Here is a 20,618-nt window from a genome sequence, read left to right as displayed (position 1 = left end):
TTCATAGCATTTTAATTTTACAGAAACTGATAGAATAGGCCTCTTAATTTAGATGTAAATAAAGAATATAGATACTAATAATAATGTTTTTGTGATGAGATAAATACAGTGCGTCCTTTGTTTACGTGGTGGATCTGTTCCGGACTCCCCCGCGTAAAACAAATAATGCATATGCTCGAGCCCCATTTGGATGAATGGGGCTCATGCATGCGGCAGTGCGGTGGCAGGCAGGGCGCACGCACCATGAGCACACACCCCATTCATCCCTATGGGACACGCGACCCCTTCCTCCCCACGCGGCTTTCAGCAAGCACGCCCGCATATGATGGGGCCGGTGTGAATTTGGGGACAGAAAAAAATGCAAAAAAAAAAAAAAAAGTAAGGCAGGGCCAGGAAAAATCAAAATGTTTTTTAATGGGTGTGTGTGAAAGAGAGCGGGGGGGAGTGTAGTGGTTTGAGTGCTGGACTACAACTTTGAAGATCAGGGTTTGATTCTCTGCTCAGCCATGGAAACCCACTCAGTGACTCACTGGCTGACCTTGGGTAAGTCACACACTCTCAGCCCCAGAAAACCCCATGATAGGTTTACCTTAGGGTACCCACAATTCTGAAACAATCGGAAAGCAAACAACATGTGTGTGTTTGTGTATGAAAACATGGCAATGAATGTTTTGCTGTCCATAGTTTTTGAGAGTCTCTTTGGACATACATATAAGTGGACTGACGTTTGACATACATTCATTACGTAGACTGAAGAGGAGTGGGGAAAGATCTGTTTGTGAAAGTAGCTGATGAAAATTAAATTAAAGCTGGCTTTTGTATCAGGCAGATGTTTAACTTCGTAAACATTTAGTTGGTAGCATAAGCTTTTGTAAACATCAGTCTATTCTTTGGATATATCTGAAGAATATACTGAAGTATACAAAAGCATCCTGCCAACTAAGTTAGTCTCAAAGGTGATAGAATAACCTTTTGCATACTGGGTTTAGAATAACACGGTTATACAGTATCTTTGAATTCTATGTAAACATTTGCTTTTTATTAAGATGCAGATATCTTTTGGAAAGTTATCAAAATTTGGTGTTTACTTAGTGTTTGTTTTCAGTCCAGGTTGCATTTCTTAATAGGCATCTTGCAGCATCGGCATAAAAAATTCACTTTTGGGGCATCTTTTGGAAAAATTGTATTTCACCACCTCTGTTTCCTGCATTAAGCCACTAATTATAGCTTACTAATAATGTAGTTTAGTGAAACTGTAAAGGTCTCCCACCCCACCCCAGGGCAGAACAGTATCCCATTACATCACTGCCTCACATACATTCATTCATTTTCTTTACTGCTGTTGGCTGCTGCATCAGGTTAACTACCAAAATTATTTGCCCGACAAGCAAGGTTTAATTGTCTTACAACTACCTCTGTGAAATACAATAGGGATAACAAGTACCCATTGATTACACTATTGGATAGAATAAGGGACTCCTATTCTTGCGTTTCTCATTCATTTTGTCATTGCATTCTCTTTGAAAGAGACCAAATGGGTCCCAGCAGGTGAAAGCAAAGAAATGTGAAAGGGGGCCTTTGATGAATGACAATAACACAACTGCCCTCCCCTTCCCCTAACACCCCCCATTTTTGTAGATTATAAAACCTTATTAAATCATGCCCTGTTAGATATTGATTGAGAAGGAGCTAAACTAAAGGCAACAATAGTAGCATGGATCAGAGAACTGTGCTTTCTTCAATGGGCACTAAATCCATCTAAGCTTCTTCCCCATGCTTTTTGCTGTGGGTACTTTAATACACAAACATATATACACACACATCCTATTTACTCCAAACCACACTATAAGACATATGTGCATTTATACCAGTAATACCAGTGCCAACAATGTCTGTCTTTTGCAACTGTAGCAGTAAGAAACTGTGCTGACAGAATTCATAGTCAAAGAATTCAAGTTGGGAAGAAGGGAAAATTGGAAATATTTAGAACACCTGTTGCTGTTTCCAGACAATAGAAAAGCAGTATTGAAAGGTGATATATAAATAGCTTTAAAAGACAGAGATGCAGAATAATTCCAAGATAGTATTTGATGCCAGACCTATTGGGCACCTTGGCTATTTATACTAGACATCAATGAACCCTTCTGCTAATAATCCCCTTTATTGCAATCAGTTTGGTCTAACTTGAATGTGTCAGCTTAAAGAACACTTGATAATAACGCTGGGTGCTAATTAACTGCCAGTAGTAGATTTTTCTTTTTATCAAAGCGCATTTCAAACTGTAGCTGGAAATAACATAACAAGGCAGAAAAGCATCTTCTTGTACATTGCATCAAAGTCAGCCCTGGTGCTCCTGGCTGACTACAGTATGTCTGGGTTAAACTCATATAATACATTTGAGCTGTGACGATCCTTGTCACAGACCTATGTTTACTTTCCTCAAGTGTATTGTTTGTGTATTTTTCTCTGCTAGGGGTCTATATGCCAGAGGAATTTCCCAGACACAGTTTACAGTGCAGGAAAAATACTGATTAAAACAACCCTTTTCCAAATAGACCCTATATTATACGATGATCATATCTCATGGCTAGATTGAACAAACTGTGCTGACGTGATACTTCTCAAATTAACCATTAGTGTGGAATGAAATAATTGTCCAGATAGTAATGATACCGATACTAATTCTGCTCCTAGCCTGTAAAGATAAGGCCTTTTTACTATTTATTATTAATAGGCTGATATGAAGGAACAATGTGTGTGCCTGTGCACATGCACATGTGTACACACCCCCATGCACACACTTACACATAATATAAGCCCTGGGAAGCAGCAGTAGATCTATAAAAATTAAGAGAATGAAGCAATGTGACCAGGCATTCAAAGAAAAATGTGTGGCACTTTCCTGATAGCTAAACTGTTTTGATGTCTGATGGTTTAAGAACCCACATATATGCACTCATCAATGAGGTGGTTTATGATATCCATGCAAAAAATATATTAGGGCTTTTGTTGATGCTAACATGCTGCATGTTTAAAATATTAGTATCAAAAACCATCTGACAGAAGAAAATCCTTGGAAGGATAGAAAATGCAGCAGCGATAAAAGAAGTGTGATGAGACATGAAAGAGATGCATACAAAGTGAGCTGCTTTTGAGAGGAAGACATACAAAAGAAAAGAATTAATTATCTTTTCACCATATGTTTATGCTGGTATTGATTTTTTTGAGTGATCTATATGCTTTTTACTCTAATAGTGGCTTTGCCTCTGTTTACTTGTCTTCCCTTTGTGACGTCTATCAGTGTTCACCTTTGATTTCATACAATGCCTGTTGCAGTCCTCCCCTCCAGTGATACGACAGTGTATCTCCATCTCTGTGAAACGTACATAGTGAATAAATATTTTGATTATGATTTGAGTGTGAAGTTTGAAATCACTTGTAATTTTATTTGAAACTAACAGTGAAAAGGGTATACACAGCACAGAGCAACAGCATTCATCCGAGAAGATTTGAAGCCTACATTGCTTAAACTGCAATGGAGCTTGTGACATAGTTTCCAAAGCAAAAGTTATAAATATAGTGTGCCAGCTACAGATCTTTGGTTTGGGTTTTTTTTAAAAGCCATTTAGGATGAACCTATAGGATAAATTATAATGTTAATTGTATTTGATGTGACTTTTGAAATGAAAATACCACATGCTATGTTTTTATTACTAATTTTCAGGGGGGGGTAACATTCGTGTTCCTTATTTTTCAGGTCGCAAAACAATGTGCTAATTTATTCATCACCTTTTACTTTGCAAATGTGTACCTATCCATGACATACAGTAGCACACTAAACTATAAAAGACTGTGTATAAAAGAAGGCTCTTGCTGTCTTTTTGTACCTCCCTGTCTAGAAAATAGATTCTCATACACCTTTCTTCCAAATTACATTATGTACGCTGAACAATACAGTTGTCAGCTAATTGAGGATAAGCTATAACGAACTATTGTGCTTGCCCTTATTGCCTACCAATTATCTACAGTGATTATAATTAGGACCAATATTTTTCTTTTCTTCAGAGCTTAAGGGCAATCATTTACTTATGGTTACTTTATTGTTCCACTGTATTTTGATATTGTTCTCTAAATATGGTAAGATGTAACAAGAGTCAACATCTTAGATATTAATTTTAAAGAAAGCATTCTTAAGGAGAATGAATACACATTTCATCCACATTTCAAATTTTAAACGAGTTTCAATAAATTTAAGAGAGAAGTATCTAGTTTGGTGTGAAACAGCTGTCAATTTTTTAAAAAATGTATTTTTCCTCTTGATTACAGATTGTAGATGGATTTATGTCAGCTATAATACCTGTCAATACAAAATTATGAATAATCAAGTTCTCTTCCTTTACAGACAGCCTTAATAAAGTATGGTACCACTTAGTGATACTAAAGCAGCAAATTGCATTGAACACAGCTGTGGCTTGGACAGCAGTTCTTTGCAAAATAAACAGGAAAACCAAAAATGTGTTGTTCTGTATTCTTCTGAAAGGTACTTGAACCTATAAACCAGCCAATTAACTTGTAAATTAAGATTCCCATGATATGGGCCAGGCATTCTGCATGTCTTCTTCCAACATTGATAATATTTGATTTATAGTGTTATGTTACACAGTGTCCATGAATAGAGTGCATTTACAGCCACATATCCCCTTTCAGACACTTCATTTGAGAGGAATACAATGCAAAATCAGCAGATTCATCTGTTGTGCATCTAGATGCCAACTTGCCACTTTAACACAAGACAAGTTGAAGGATATTAATACCTGTAGAAGCTCCTCCTTCTATACAAACTTCCTCCCTAGGATTAGGATTAGCATTAAATGTTCTTCTGTAAAAAAAAAAAAACTTGTCTACATTATGTGGCAAGAGGGGAGAGACCGTTCTTGGTTCTGATGCCCAATTATCATATGCCACTGATGCCAAATCTAAAATGGTGTCAACATTCGATGCTTAATATCTATCTCTCCTTCCATCCACTCTCCTAACCAAAGAGATCTGAGGGTCAGCCCAACCATACCACAAACCCTGTCTCTGCTCTTGTGCAATGCCAGGTCCGTAAAAAGCAAGACCCACATAATCTACGATCTATTGGAAGACAAGAGCTGTGACCTGGCTTGCATTACTGAGACCTGGCTTGGGCCTGAAAGTGAAGCTGTGTGGGCTCAGGCCCTGCCTGCTGGGTACTCAGTTAAGGACCAGACCAGGTTAGGTGGGCGGCGGGGGGGGGGGTGTTGCCTTGATTCATAAGAAACACCCTTTCCTTAACCAGGAACCATGTCCGGCAAACTATCCATATCGAGTGTATTTACCTGACCCTGAAGGCCAGAGATAGTTTAGGGATTCTGTGGTATACCGGCCCACCGCCTGTGCTAACAGACTCCCTGGCGAGCTGGACACCGCTGGTCTCGGAGCTGGTGTTGGGGTCCCCAGGCTTCTTGTTCTGGGGGACCTCAACATCCCTTCGAGGCCAGCCACAGTCCAACCGGTTGCAGCTCGGAATCATGGCTACCATGACTTGCCAGGGGCCTATCTCAATTAGTCTCAGGGCCCACGCATTCTGCTGGTTAATCGCTTGATTATAGTCTTTTGCATGGACATGGAGATTCCGTGAGCGGAAGTAACTAATATTTCCGCCCCTGTCATGGATGGACCATTTCCTGGTTGAGGCTAAATTAAGGCATCTACCCAACTCCCCCCGGGGGTGGCGGACCTATAGAATGGTCCACCTCGAAAGCTTGATGGAAACCCAAAAGGTTCCAAGAAAGCCCTAGAGGGGTATTTGGTTGGCACTGACGGCGTTCTGTTGATGCCCCGACAAACATCTGGGATACTGATCTTCCAGGGCTATACACGCATCGTTCCCAAGCATCCTCTCAGGCCTGCTTCCAAAATCAGCCTGGTACACAGAGATCTCGGGCAAGGGAAGGGGTTCTGCTGAATGGAGGGAATGCGTCACCATTGGTTCAGCAGCTGTTGTCTATGGTATCCTTCAGAGCCATCTATCCACAACAGGACTTTGACACACTGTTTTTTTCAGAGAAAGAGGTGCTGAGAGGGTTTCTGTTTGACATCCAGGCTGTTGTCCTGTTGGGTCCCACAGGGCTCACTTTCTGTTCCCCATGCTATTTTACATATACATGAAGTCACTAGGTGAGGTTATTTGGAGCTTTGGGTTTTGTATCACCAGTACACTATCTCTCTTATCTATCCAATTTCGAGGAAGCTGTTTCAGAGCTACTTGTGCCTCAACACACAACATTCCACCTGAACATTAAGAAGAACTTCCTGACAGTAAGAGCTGCTTGACAGTGGAACATGTTCCCTCACAGAGTAGTGAGGTTTCCTTCTTTGGAGGTTTTTAAGTAGAGGCTGGATGGCCATCTGTCGGGGGTGCTTTCCTTGTGTGTTCCTGCATAGTAAGGGGTTGGACTGGCCCCTGTGGCCTCTTCCAACTCTATGATTCTACAATTCTATGAGGCTGCATTAGATTGAAGAGGTTAAAGCTTCATCCTTGGAGGTCTTTAAACAGGCTGGATGGCCATCTGTCAGGGATGCTTTGATGGAGGGTTCCTGCATGGCAGGGGGTTGGACTGGATGACCCTTGTGGTCTCTTCCAACTCTACGATTCTAAGATTCTATGATTCATCTGAGATAGAGATGCGCCTGGTCAGTTGAAAGGGATATTAGAGAATTCGGCATTAATGTCCCAGCCAGCTGGGCCAACTGAAGCAGTAAATCCTAGATTTCTTCTTTGTTGCAGGTTGATGGGTAGGTTAAAATGTGGCACTGATGATGAAGTAGAAAGCCATGCAAGAAGACTGGCATTAGTGAAGCCCCATCATGCCCTGTGGGCTCCAGTTGCTACTGCACAGGTATAGCACTGCCACCTTATTCTTCCTTTCCCTACACCCAAAAAGCTGAGAAGGTAGAAAAGGAAGGTGGCAAGCAGAAATGGCCTGGTGTTGTGAGGTGATTGTGTCAATGGTTTGAGAGGCTAGAAAGAACTTTGCTTCCAAACAACCTTGAAAGAGTAAAGGGAATTCCTTTATTTTCTTGGGCAGCTTGGAAGCCTCTCTCTCTTCACACCAGCTAGGAGAAAAAAGAAGGAGAAAAGAGCTCTTAGCTTGGTACTGATACTGAAGTTGAAATATAATGGTAGAAAGGTCAAATAATTAATGTGTTGAATTTGCAAAATCAGAATGCAAATTAATAATAGGCATAATTACAATAATTTTATATATTATAATTTGCATAATAGGCAAATTAGATGCCTGGATATGGCAATCCTTACTTTGAGGGAGGGCCTTCTCTCAGTCCCACCATTGTCACAGGCATATCTTATGAAGACATGTGAGAAGGCCTTCTAAGTGCTTGCTCCAACGTTGTGCAGTTCTATTCCACAGCAGGCCTCCTGCTGTTCTTTTCTCAGCAGGCAAAGACCATTTTTTTAGATAGGCTTTTGGCCAGTAACTGGTTCTTGCAGAAATGTCTTTTAGTGGGGAAGGCCTTTATTTTTTATCCTATGTTTTACATGGTTCAATCTGTTTTCAATTAATGGTTTTTATAGGATTACTCAATTGATACTTTAAAAAAACATTTCTAAATTATCATTGTTTGTAGCTGTATTTTGTTTTGTTCCAGATTGTCAGTTGCTTTGGGTCCCATGTTGGAGGAAAGGTGAAATATAAAAGAAAGTGGGTGGATGAAGAAAAGAAAAAGAAAAGAAAAGAAAAGAAAGGCAGACAGACAATTCAGAGCATGAGTTAGTCTAGTTCTCTCTCTTCATCTGTGAAGAACAACATACAGTATTTACAATTGTACAGAGAAAATATTAAGTATAATTAATGAGGAGTCTAAACTATGAAAAAGGCATTGGTTCACCAGCTTGTACTCAAATGATAATGGCTTGTTAATATTTCTACATGTTCATAGTCATGAAACTCTGCAACACAAGGAAAATCTTGGCTTTCCAGATCATTCTTTCACTTCTGATTATACATCCCACATTTGTTACCATTGTATTTAACTCCAGATGAATGAATTTTTACTAAGTGCCAATTTACACATGTGCATCAAAGGGAGATTATTCCTCATAGGCCAATTAACATCTCCTGTGGAAAAGCTCAGATAAAGAGGTTTTTCTCAAAGGTGACATGTGTGTGTGAACAGTAGAAATGTATGTTTAGAAAGAAGGGGTTATTTGAGCTACCATTATGAAACGAACCTTGACTAGTCTTTCGATGATCACTGGCATCCCTCCCCCCAACCTTCACGGTCAGAGATTTCACCATGAGGTCTTCCTTATGCCAATTTAATAATTCCTGTCCATGCTACTGCTGCTCTTGTGTAGTGCAGTGAAATTATCTTAATCCTTTCCATGACGAGAGGCTTCTTCACTATGGCTGCAAGCAAGGCATCCTCAAATGACATATAATATAAAAGGTGTATATAATATCTATGACCTCCAGGAAAGAGTTAAAGATGGAAAGTGAATTACTTAGGTATATTGTAAAATATTCATAGTGCAGACATCTTAGCCCTATTCAGGGATTGCCTTCATTTATAGTTTAAACATGTGAATAAGGAGGGTGAACTAGCCCCAGTCATCTGACATTCACTTATACAAGGAGGGCAACAGACTGAAATGGAAAGTCTCTGTTTCAGACTGTTTCAGACCTTCCAAATGTTGAAAGTGGCCAGAAATACCATTGAAGGGGGGTGGCTAGGATGCTCCCCCCCCCCCCACATTTAATCTATACATTAAACTAGGAAAGCATAAATAGGGCAAAGATGTCTGCAGTGAATATATCCTACAATATATCTCAGTAATTTACTTTCCATTTCTAACTCTTCCCTGGAGATAATAACCATCATACTCTGATATTATATGTCTTTTGAGGATGCCTTGCATTCAACCATAGTGAACAGAAGTGTGGATGGAAAGAATTAAGAGTATTTCATTAAAGAGAGAGTGGAGTATTCTCCTTCTCATTCTATGTTTAATGTATACAGAAAGGGAATACCTGAATAGGACTCATATGTGCTTGACAGGTTTTCAGGATTCAGGTTGAAACATGAAATACACTGTGTTCAAAATTTGCCTAACTGATAGCTTTTAATTTCTTTTATATGCCTCAAAATGCAGCAAAATAAAACCAATCAATCAATGTTTATTGATTAGCCCTTAGGCCATATCAAAATAACACAAAAGCAGATAAAACACACTATAAAAATTTGTTAGAAATTCTATAGAAATTAGAAAAAGCTAAATATAATAAATCTAAAATATGAATAAAATACCGTACAGATACCATGTGAATGCCATACAATTTAAGTACAAAACCCATAAATGAAACAAAATTATAAAATTTGATTATAAAAATCTATATAAAAGATTCAAAATACATAAATGGGTAAAATAGAGAGGGGGAAAATACGTCTTTAAAATGATAGTACATAAAACAAAAGATTGAACATCAGTTACACATCAAAATTCCTCATCACCTCTACAGTTGGCCCCCAATTGTCCCCACATATCTAGCTCTCAACTGTATTGCTTTATATAGAAACTGAGCCATGGTAATAGATATTTTTGAATCTTGACCACTCATGAGGTAAGAAGTTCTAACTTGGGTATCCCAGAACATTGATTGTTTGATATAGGGACCAAGATACTGGTCTCTTTCCTGTTGGTACAAATTACACTTGAATAGAATATGAGCTAAATCTTCAATCTCTTGGTCTCCGCAAATACAAGTTCACTCATCGTAAGGAATACGATTAAATCTACCATATCTTACCATTGTGTCAAGTTGATCAAATCTAGTTCGAGTAAATGCCTCCCTCAGGTAGTTTGGCATTTGTATTTTTAGATAGTTAGGTCTTTGAAAAATGCATTTAAAACAGCTCAGCCATTTTAAATTGCCTACCTTACTAAAATACAAACAAGAAAACTAAAAGAAAATGTAACCACATACTAGGATAATCCAGAAATATTTTTTGTTGAGACCCAATAAGTTTCTTGCATGAGCAGAAGACAGAGTGAAGAACCAATGTGGTATAGTAGTTTGAGGGCTGGGCAGGATTTCAGGAGACCAGGATTCAAATCACTGCTTGGTCAAGGAAACCCATTGGGTAACCTTTGTCAGCTCACACTCTTTCAACCTTAGAGGAAGGCAATGGCAACCTTCTCTGAATACTTCTTGCCAAGAAAGAAAACTGCATGATAAATTCACCTATTGGTTGCCATAAATTGGAGTCAGCTTAAAGGCACACAACAACAACAACAATGAACACAAGGCACAATTACTAAACTCTGAAAAATGTGTGAGATAATCATCATTTTTTTCATAGTTTGGAAAATGTAATAATTTAAAACTTAACAAAGTGATAGGGAACCTGTACCCCCCCCCCCTTGCAGATGTTGCTGGACTACAACTCATCCCCCAGTATTGGATATACTGTGTTCTGGGGGTATAGAACATGGCCACATAGCCCAAAAAATCCACAAAAACTATGGATGCCAGCCACGAAAGCCTTCGACTTCTGGGAGTATGTTGACTAGAACTCTGTCCCTTCTACAAAGGACATCACTACGCACACAGTAAACATAGTAATCTCCAAAGCCCAGAATAGGAATTGGTGAATGTTTCCTTCTTCAAAAAGAAACAAACAGCATGATTCTAGGTCATGAGCTGACTATTACAGTTATATTACAGTCTTTGACCGTAATAAAGAATTTCATTCATTCATATATCCACTTAACTACATATCCACATGGGCCTTTTTGAATGAAGCAGAATGTTAAATTCAGTCCTAGAAAAACGGCCATTATGTTTTCTGGAGAAGTCACTGGACTCCTTCATGGGTGTGAGAAAAGAGAGAACGTGATTCTGATTTTGCAGCTTCTCCATTACACTTCTGAATTAAACCATTACATTAACACAATTTGTGCATTTAATTTTCTCTGTTAAAACTAAAATAAAGTTGATGATGCTTTTATAACACACATTTAATGAGAATGCTAAATTATACACTGTTACATTGAGTTAACATGTTTCACATTGATATATTTTTATTCACTTGCTAAAAGTTCTTCTTCCATGAATACTTGTAACAATGAAGCATTTATCCACCACTCTTGCATGCTGAAGAGATGGTTATTCTAGTAAAGAAACCCAATTTCCATACATTACAATTATTTGGGATTGTTACTAATGTATGATAATGTAAGGAAAGTGTAGGCTTTCTTCTTCAATTTCTAGGGAGGAGTTATTTTATATCATTAAGTTACAGTACTTTCACTTTGCACCAAATTCTCTAGATCAGTAAATTTATTGCTGGCTGATTATTCAAACAGAAAAGAACAGGAAAAAATATATATCCAACTTGCTTTTCTGTTCCCCAGGAAGGAATATTTAACTCCAAAATGGCCATCACTATAGCAGTTAGACACTAAATTTTATTTGAAATAATTTCAATAGAAAAAAACAACCCTAAAAACAAAATAGCAGCTGCGGCAGACTCTCATGTCCTCATCCTAATGTAGGCTGGTAGAAATATAATTTCAAATATTAAAAGTCAGCAAAGAATCTATCTTTTCTTGTTTCATGTTTTAGAAGATCCTCAGCAACTCACATGAAACCCAGAAACAATTTATTTTAGTGGTCCCAATCACAAGCCCTTTCTTCTTTATCTTCTGTCCATTTATTGCTTACCTCTCTGCTCTTAGTATTGACATGATTCTCGTTTTAGTGATTGCTATGATGTTTGTAATTCAGAATTGGAGGAGGGATGTTTAATTGATTATATTTGGTTTCTTGTTATGTGTCTTAAAGTCAGCTCAAATTATGGCAATCCTATCATAGGGTTTTCTTGGCAAGATTTGTTCAGAGGGAGTTTGCCATTGCCTTCTCTGAGGCTGCAAAGAGTTGATTTGCTGAAGGTCACCTAGTGGGATTCTGTGGCTAATGTGAATTATTTTCTGACTTCAGTGAGAATTCCAGAGGTATAAAATGCAACACACTATGTCCACAGGAATATTCTATAAGGTGGAAAATCAAGAGTATTCCACAATAGCCAACACCCAGGAAGCACATGTTCACATGGGGTGGGATATTTGTTTTGAGTAGCTATCAGCTTCCCTTCCTCCTTCTCCTCTTCTTTTTGGCAAAATAAATAAAGTAACCAAGACAAATGCAAGAGATTTGCCAGGGGAGACTATGCTCTCTGCCAACTTTGTATTGATTGTTGTTTAAAATGGCAGAGGGCTGAAACCCAGTGATCTCCATGGGACTCTGCAGAACCAAAGTTTTTCCTGAATGAGGAAGATTGATTTGTTGGATTAGCTCATTGTTCAGAGGACTTTACACAACCATTCAAAAAGAGTACACTTTCAAGCAGAGGACTCTCCTCTGTAAAGTAATAATAATAATAATAATAATTTGTTTTATTTATATACCGCTATTCCAAAAATCATAGCGGTGAACAGCAAGTAAGCTAATTAGCAAGTAAGCTAATTTGCCCCCAACAGTCTGGGTACTCATTTTAGCGACCTCGAAAGGATGCAAGCCTGAGTCGAGCTTGGGCCCTTTTGCTGGTCTTGAACTCGCAACCTTGTGGTTTTGAGTGAATGGCTGCAGTACAGGCATTTAACCACTGCGCCACCATTTTTATAAACGCATGACCTTAAATCTAAAGGTGGCGGAATTCTATGCTCATTATGAGGAATCATCTATGCAGAGTGCCTGACTGGCTGATTGGCTGGAGGATTAAGATGTTCTAAAATAAGGACAAATTGGTTGAACATATTCACATTGGATAATTGTATTGTGTTGAACCATTTGGCAGTGGAATATATTAACCTAGAAAAATTATTGACCTGAGGAGGAGACTTTGATTCTGTTTCAAGGAAGTTATTGGAAGATTAATTTTAAAACCCATCTATGGATCTATTGTTTCTTCTTCATGACTTGTCTTTTATTCCTGATATGTACACCCAAATAAGTCTTGAGATGGACAACAGACCCAACAGGAAAAAGATTAAGATTAAGGAGATTATTGCACATGCTTTATTCCACCATTTTCCTGACAGGATACATACATGTTTAACTTCAAAATGGGTCTGACCGCATTTTCCCATATGCAGCCGATATGCAGGATTTTCCTGTCCTTGAAAAGCCATGGGATAAGCCTGGGTTGCATACAGGCTTCATATGAGAGAATGCGGTAAGACCCATCTTTGAAGTTAAATGTTCATGTATCCCATTGGGAAAATGATGGGAATTAAGTGCATGTGATAATCTCCCTAGTCAAATCAGGGTATAAAGGAAGGATGCATTTTTGCACCCTGATTCCTCAGTTCTTTGAGTTAATTAGTTTCATCATTGTTGAAGACAGGAGGGCATCATGTTTAGTTTAGCATGAGACAGACTTTGACTTGATTGTCATGTCCAACTGTAGGGGGTGGTGCTCAACTCTGTTACTTACTTGAGGGAGCCAGCATTGTCAAAGATGACTCTGTGATTGTGTGTCAAACATGGCTGTAAGGACTGATGTTACCTTTCCACTGAAGTAATACCTATTTATCTACTTTACATGCTTTTAAATTGCTAGGTTGGCAGAAGCTGGGACTAGTGACTGGAGCTCACTCCATCATGCAGCAGTTTGGTCTCGAACTGCTGACGTGAAATCATCAAGAATCAGCATCTTTACCACGGAGCCACTACACATGTAAACCTCAAGGTCTATGTGTGGTCAGATGCCACTGAAATATTTGCACATTCAGTGAAAAAAACCTGAAAAGTGCTTAGTAGCCATCTTTAATTGAATCTGCAAAGGGACTTCTGTGATCAGAAACTCTTAAAAGGGTTGGCAGCACCAATGAAAATAGATAAATTAAACCTACATATGTGCTGACTTATTACATTCCTATTGATTTGATTAATCTGCTCTAGATGGGAATGGCAATTGGATTTAGGCCATGAGTTGACAAAGGGTGGCCTCCAGCTGGGTTGACCAGATAGCCTCCTTTTCCAGGACATATTCTACATTTCATATCCTGATCAGTAGGAATTTCAAAATACATTGAGTAACAGCATGTTTGCTCTTTCTCTTTGAGAAATTTGTCTACTTGGTGGCTTGCCCTAGCTGCAAATAAGGATAAAGGATGGATTCTTATATATATATATATATTAAAAAATTCCTAGGAGGAGCAGGAGAAAAACTTGCCCCCAGAGTTTAGGGTGTTTCTTGGAGGTGAAAACAGCAGCAAATGTGTTCTGCTGCTTGAAGACACAATGCAAATGTTGTTGTTTTTTGCCTTAATTTCAGCACAATGGATAAATTAAAAGAATAATTTAAAAGTAGATTTAGTCAAGGGTTTTAGTAAAGTACAATTTTTGCTCAGAGTTCTATAAGTATGTTGCAAGTCAAGGAAGGATTTTAACAAAGATAAGTTCATCAGAAAAATACATAATAAAAGGTAGTATATGTAATCTATGTATGTCCTACATTTTGCGGTGCCTTGTCCTCCTTTGTGGTTATGACATCTGGTCACTCTTCCTCCAGCTGTTGTTGAACCATGATGACCAGCATCCCTTACCATTGGCTGTGTTGTTTAGGGCTGCTGTGAGACTCTGTCTAACCATATCTGGAAAGCTGCACAATTCCTTCCTGTGATTTAAGCTAAACAAATTGGGGGTAGGTGTGGGGGAAAGCAGAAGTGGCTAGAAATCTATGCTTGTATTTTTATATTGTTTGTTTGCTTGTATTTTTATATTGAACAGTTTGGGAGAACTGTTATATATTCAAAAAGTGAATCACCATTCTTGAAGGTGGCCAGAAAAGACAATTCACCCCCTCCCCCTTCTTTTTGCCAGAATAGCTATGATGGGACTTGCAGGTGGGTCAGGTCCATCAAAACAGATTTCAGGGCTGAACTTTGCCTATCTCTGCAGTAAATGTTGGCATATAACCCTACATAAAAGTAATTTGGTCAGTGTCATGTTTTAATCCCCTCTGCTGAACCAACCAATTGATCCAAAGAAGCATTCATACAGTTGACTCAGTTATTACATGATACTGAATGATAAACTTTGGTCAGTGTCCTATTTTAATGCTCTAGCCACAGAACTTTGCCTCAAGTGTCTCATGGAATTCTACCCGAATATGGGCCTTCACAAACTTAGCTTCTTTCCCTTCAGGAAATGTAAGCTCATAGAGGATTAATACTTGTGTGAGACTTAATGTTCTGTGAGCACTGGCATTCCAGAGCAGATTTTTCAGAATTCTAACTCATTACAAACACTGTTCTTACAACAAGGGAACACTTAAAATCTGACCCTTGTGTTTTAATACTGAAATTTTAATTCTAAGTGATATAGTACAGGATTTACTTTCTTTTTATTTCTCTACTAGGCTGTTCACATAAAGACTGGTTACGCATAACTTGTCCCAGTACTGGGATAGTGCTGGCCATCTGGATGTTGTTGAACTGCAACTCCCATTAGTCCTAGCTCTCATAGACAATGGTGAGCAAAGGAAGACCTTATATGTTACCGAGTAAGTACCTACTTTGAAAATTTTTAAGTACATAAGAGCTCAGTTGATTTTTATTAGCAAAGATGGATACATTGCGGTGTATGTGTGCATGTGCGTGTTATGTAGTTTTAAATCAAATGGTTGAGTGACTGTAAGAAAGACTGTTCCCTGTTATGTGAAACCAAAGAGTTTGCACTGAGCTCTTCTGGTGCATTGGGAAGTCTATGTACACTAGCCTAGGAGAAAAAGTGGAAAGCAATTACACTTTGGTTGGGAGAAAAGTATGTCTTTGTTTCATATGGAATTGTCCCCTACTTCTATATGCCTTGCATCCTCCCAGTGACTGAGCTGGCTTACTGAAAATGAAGCCAAAAAAGCATGCTGAAATAAATCAAATAAAAATTAAATTGTTGAGTCAGCAGAAATAAAAATCCAGAAAAAAATCCCACTTTTGAAAACCTAGAAAAATAATGGCAGCATTAGTAAACACAAGCAATCTGAATGCCCTGAATTAAAAGTCTGTAAGAACAGAATTTACTCAGAACCAGATTATTGTAATATTGGCATAAGTAACACTGAACTCAGGAAAGTGATTCACAAATGGGGTGTCACCTCCATGAAGGCCCAGTCACCAGGTGTCTCCTATTAGATCTCAACAGGAGGGGAAAACCTGAGAGACAGACTCATCAGTTAGCCTTAAGAAGTTAGGAAGTCTACCTGGGATCTTAAGAATCTACAGTTTGGTGACCATAGTTGTGACCAGCTCAGCAACTATCTGCTGGCAATAACATAAATTATGATTATACAAAGCACCTTTGAGTCTGACTGTGTGAAAGAAGTTGTAGTATAAGCTTTCATAGAGTTGGGTTGCATCTGCACTGCAGAAATAATCCAGTTTTACACTACTTTAACTGTCATGGTTCAATGCTATGGAATTCTGGAAATTGTAGGTTGTTGTGGCACCTGAACAGAGAAGGCTAAATGTCTTACAAAACTACAATTCCCAGAATTCCATAGCATTGAGCTATGGCAGTTGAACTGGTGTCAAACTGGATTATTTCTGTAGTATGGTTGTAGCCTTGGTCAGAAGACGTAGACCTTGGGCCAAAACAGACAGCCGTATATGGGCGACTTGACACTATTACTGTGATCACCAGATTGGGGCCATGGCAACCGCATGCTGCAGTCTTGACCTGGCTTTTTTCTGGTACACAAAGGAGCAGCAAAATGCCACTCCATTTTGCACTAGAAAAAAGGCTCCTTTTCTGCCCCCACTGTGGCTTTTTGGCACTCCTGTGGCTTGCAGCATCTATACACCACGCTGCCACAGAGCCAAAAAACTGCTGCTGGGTAAATGGGCGGGCGGCTTCACAGCAGCTTCCTACTGGCTTGGGGGTGTGCATTGTGTGTATGCCATGCCCACAAGCCACTGGGGAGCCAGCTTTTTTTACTGGTCTGTTTTGGTCCCAAGTCTACAAAAGCATATGCTACAACTTCTTTTGCACAGTAAGTCTCAAACGGACTACAAGATCCCTTTGCATATTGAAATTCCAGACTAACATAGCTATGCCTCTGAATAAATTGTGATTTCTTTTGTATATTTTCTTCACTCTATCTCCCTCTCTGTGTCTGCAGAGGATTTCTTCATGTATTCCCGGAGGTGTATCTACAGCATCAGCAACATCAGCTGCATTCTATTGACAAATAAATTTCTGAAAGCTGATCGGCAAAGGTGTTCTTTGATCAGTTTTATTATACTGTTCCTATTCTTCTCTCCCTCTTTAGTTTTTTATTATTTCTGTATATCTTCTTCAGTACATGTTACCTCTAGAATGTGTCTACACTACATAGTGGCAGTTTGAGCCTACTACAACTGCCATGGCTCTATCCTATGGAATCACTGGATTGGTAACTTCATGAGGGAATTAAACATATCCACTAGAGAATTCTAATCAAATTAAACCAAACTACCAATATAAATATTTTAATAAAATCAATAACATTCTTAAAAAAATCCCAGGATTCCCTAAGATAGAGCCATGGCAGTTAATGTGAGACTAAAAAGCTATAACTATGGCCCTGTGCAGACTTGTGCTTTGGGCCGGCCTGGGGGCAGAGTCGTGGTGTAGCATCTACATGACACACACCCTGGCTCTGCCCCCAGGGCACCGTGACACCGCACAGTGCACCACATCCCATGCGGCATCACAGAGCTTCTTCGGTGCTGCATCTGCATGACACAGTGCCGAAGGAGTGCCATATAGCCATGGTACTGCAGCTATCGCACCCTTTTCAGTACACAAAACGGAGCCACTTTTCGGGGTTCCTTTTTGCACCCTGGAAAGGCCAGATCAGGACCATGGTGTGCAGTTGCCGTTGCCCCAATCTGGCTGAAAAGGGGGTGGCTGGAAGCTGCCCCTTCGGGGCTGTTGGCATAGCTCCTGTCTCAAATTATCTAAACTAATCTTGGTTGAGAGATTTTCTGCCGCTTACACTTCTCTCTCTTTTTTTCTGCCTGTTTCCCTGCACCTCACCTTGTGCCCTCACAACACATCTCTTTCTGCAAGGCTAACTTTCCCTGCTCTCACATCAGAAAGGCAGAGGCAGACTTGTTTCTTGCATGACAGTGTGCCCGAACAGACAGACCAAAATATAGCTGCTTTGGGTCACTTTGGATGTATGCTGTCTGCGCCAAAGCTGCACTCCAGTACTTAACACCGGAAGGTGGATTTGGTGTGGCTTTCAGACACTTAGGGCACATGCATCATTTAAACAACATACCTCCAAAGTGACCCAAAACAGCTTTATTTTGGCCTGTTTGTTCAGGCCCAGTGTCATAGGAGAGTGCCTCCATATTTTGTTTCTTTTCTTGGCTACAAGGGTTAGAGATTCACTTTTTAAAGCAAGCAAGCAAACAAACAAACAAACAATAAAGTCCAGATTCCGATGGTCCAAAACTGCACCAGGTATCATGCATACAATCTAAGGCTGAATCTGCACTGCAGAATTAATGCTGTTTGATACCATTTTAACTGCCATGGCTCAATGTTATGAAATTGTGGGATTGTAGTTTTGTGACATTTTGAGCATTCTCTGTCAGAGAGCTCTGGTGGCATGGCAAACTATAAATTCCAGGAGTCCACAACATCGAGCCATGGCAGTTAAAGTGGCACCAACTACATTATTTCTGCAATGCAGATTCAGCCTGAGTCAACAAGTCAACACAGCCAAATTAGGGGCATGACAATCCTATCCTCATCTGAGTAACCATAGATTCTGAAGATGGCAATATTCCAAAGCTTTCCAAGGCCTTATAATGTGTGGTACTCACAACAGAAAACATGTAACATTATTAATTAATTCATTGTTCATTCTTTTACTTTTTCTGTAAATTTTAGGTGTGTCCCCATACATTGTGAGTTCTGTGAAGATATTTTTTTTTATCTTGTGCTCTGATTAAAAAACAACAACATTACTTCTACTGGTTCCATTTAATATTTTCTGTGCTTAATGCTTCTCCCTGATAATGTGACTCTAAGCAAATGAAGTAAATGGGCTTTCCCTTGGTGGCTTAAATGGGATGTGGATTGAATCCTGAAACCAAAATCCTGTAGATGGTGACTCAGGAGTTAGTGTCTGACAGCACTGAAACCCAGGCAAATGTGTGAAAGATTAGCAGCCTAAGAATGCAATCTTATGTTTCTGTTTAAAAGTAAGCCCTATTAAATTAAACTGTGTTACTTTCAGGTAAGTGGCTACAGTATAGCAGCTGAAGAGCTTTGCTTTTGGAATTAATCTGAACTGTTTGAAGAATGCATTGGATCTTTGCTTTGAGAACAATTTGCTGAATAATTTTCAAACTTGCTATGATAGTCAGGCAAAAAAGGTAAGACAGTCTCCAGTTAAATGTTACCTCTGTGTGTGTGTACGCGCACGCGCATGCATGTGTGTGTAGTCATTAACAGTATTTGACACATTCAGATCTTTCCCATGCTTTCATATTATTTTCTGTTTCAGAGACTCCTCATATTTCAAGCTCCTGCTGTTTTCTCTGTTCTGTCAGCTAATTAAACATACAAACCTGTGAGAACGGCCCTTTAAATCCTCCTTGCTAACAAAAGAGATTTCTCAATAGGGCTGATGTCAAATGCATTTTGAGATGTCTGGTGAAACCTCTTCATGAAGCAAAATGTTTAGCTACTCTTCTGCCTCTTGAGATTCATGATTCTCCAGAATTACAAGGAATGTACTGACAGAGAAAAATGCAAGCTTTGCATGGCAGACAATATTACAGCTACTCCAAAACAGGGCTTCTAAAAATGTGTTGTTTGCACATTGGCCTCAACTTATGAGTGTGATATTTTTTAATGGGGCAACTAGCCTCTAAAGCCACCACTGGGAGCTTTGGTTCCCTTGCCTCCATTCCCTCCCTCCATTCATGCCACCATATATGGACAGAAAATCTTCCAAACGTTGGAAAAGTTCCTTTTGTGGGCTATAACTCCCAGAATGCCTCAGCAAGTACATTATATGTTATTTTAAACAGATATCAGCAGAGAATAGAAGATGTGCTTATCAAATTTGCAGATGACACCATATCAGGAGATGTAGCTTATACCCCAGAGGACAGGTTCAGAATTCAAAATGACCTTAATAGATTAGAGAGTTAGACCAAAACTAAGAAAATGAATTTCAGCAGAGAGAAATGCAAGGTACTGCACTTAGGCAGAAAACATGAATGGTTCAGATGCAGAATAGGTGACATCTGGCTTGATAACAGTACATACAAATGGGATCTGAGAGTCTTAGCAGACCACAAGCTGAACATGAATCAACAGTGTGGTGCAGCAGCTAAAAAAGCCAATATGATCCCAGGCTGCATCAATAGGAGTATAGTGTTTAGTCTGAAGGAAGTCATAGTGCCACTCTATTCTGCTTTGTTCAGACCTCACCTGGAATATTGTGTCCAGTTCTTTGTTCAGACCTCACCTGGAATATTGTGTCCAGTTCTGGGCAGCAAAATTTAA

General features: G+C 39.2%; 1 long non-coding RNA gene across 2 annotated transcripts in view; it reads left to right on the top strand.

The window, feature by feature from the left end:
- LOC121923691 overlaps positions 1-20,208 on the top strand; it is a 137,433-nt gene extending 117,225 nt beyond the window's left edge. Inside the window, exons 3-5 of one of the 2 annotated variants that reach the window (XR_006102428.1) lie at positions 15,469-15,612; positions 17,227-17,323; positions 19,339-20,208. This is a non-coding gene — a long non-coding RNA (uncharacterized LOC121923691). The remainder of the gene's footprint in view (positions 1-15,468; positions 15,613-17,226; positions 17,324-19,338) is intronic. The other variant, XR_006102427.1, reaches the window with a different exon arrangement.
- Positions 20,209-20,618: the final 410 nt, after the last annotated feature.

The sequence above is a fragment of the Sceloporus undulatus genome, chromosome 2 (assembly GCF_019175285.1).
Source record: "Sceloporus undulatus isolate JIND9_A2432 ecotype Alabama chromosome 2, SceUnd_v1.1, whole genome shotgun sequence".
NCBI classification, from domain to species: domain Eukaryota; kingdom Metazoa; phylum Chordata; class Lepidosauria; order Squamata; family Phrynosomatidae; genus Sceloporus; species Sceloporus undulatus.
The sequence above is the reverse complement of the archived record's forward strand: the minus strand, read 5'-3'. Positions and strand labels throughout refer to the sequence as shown.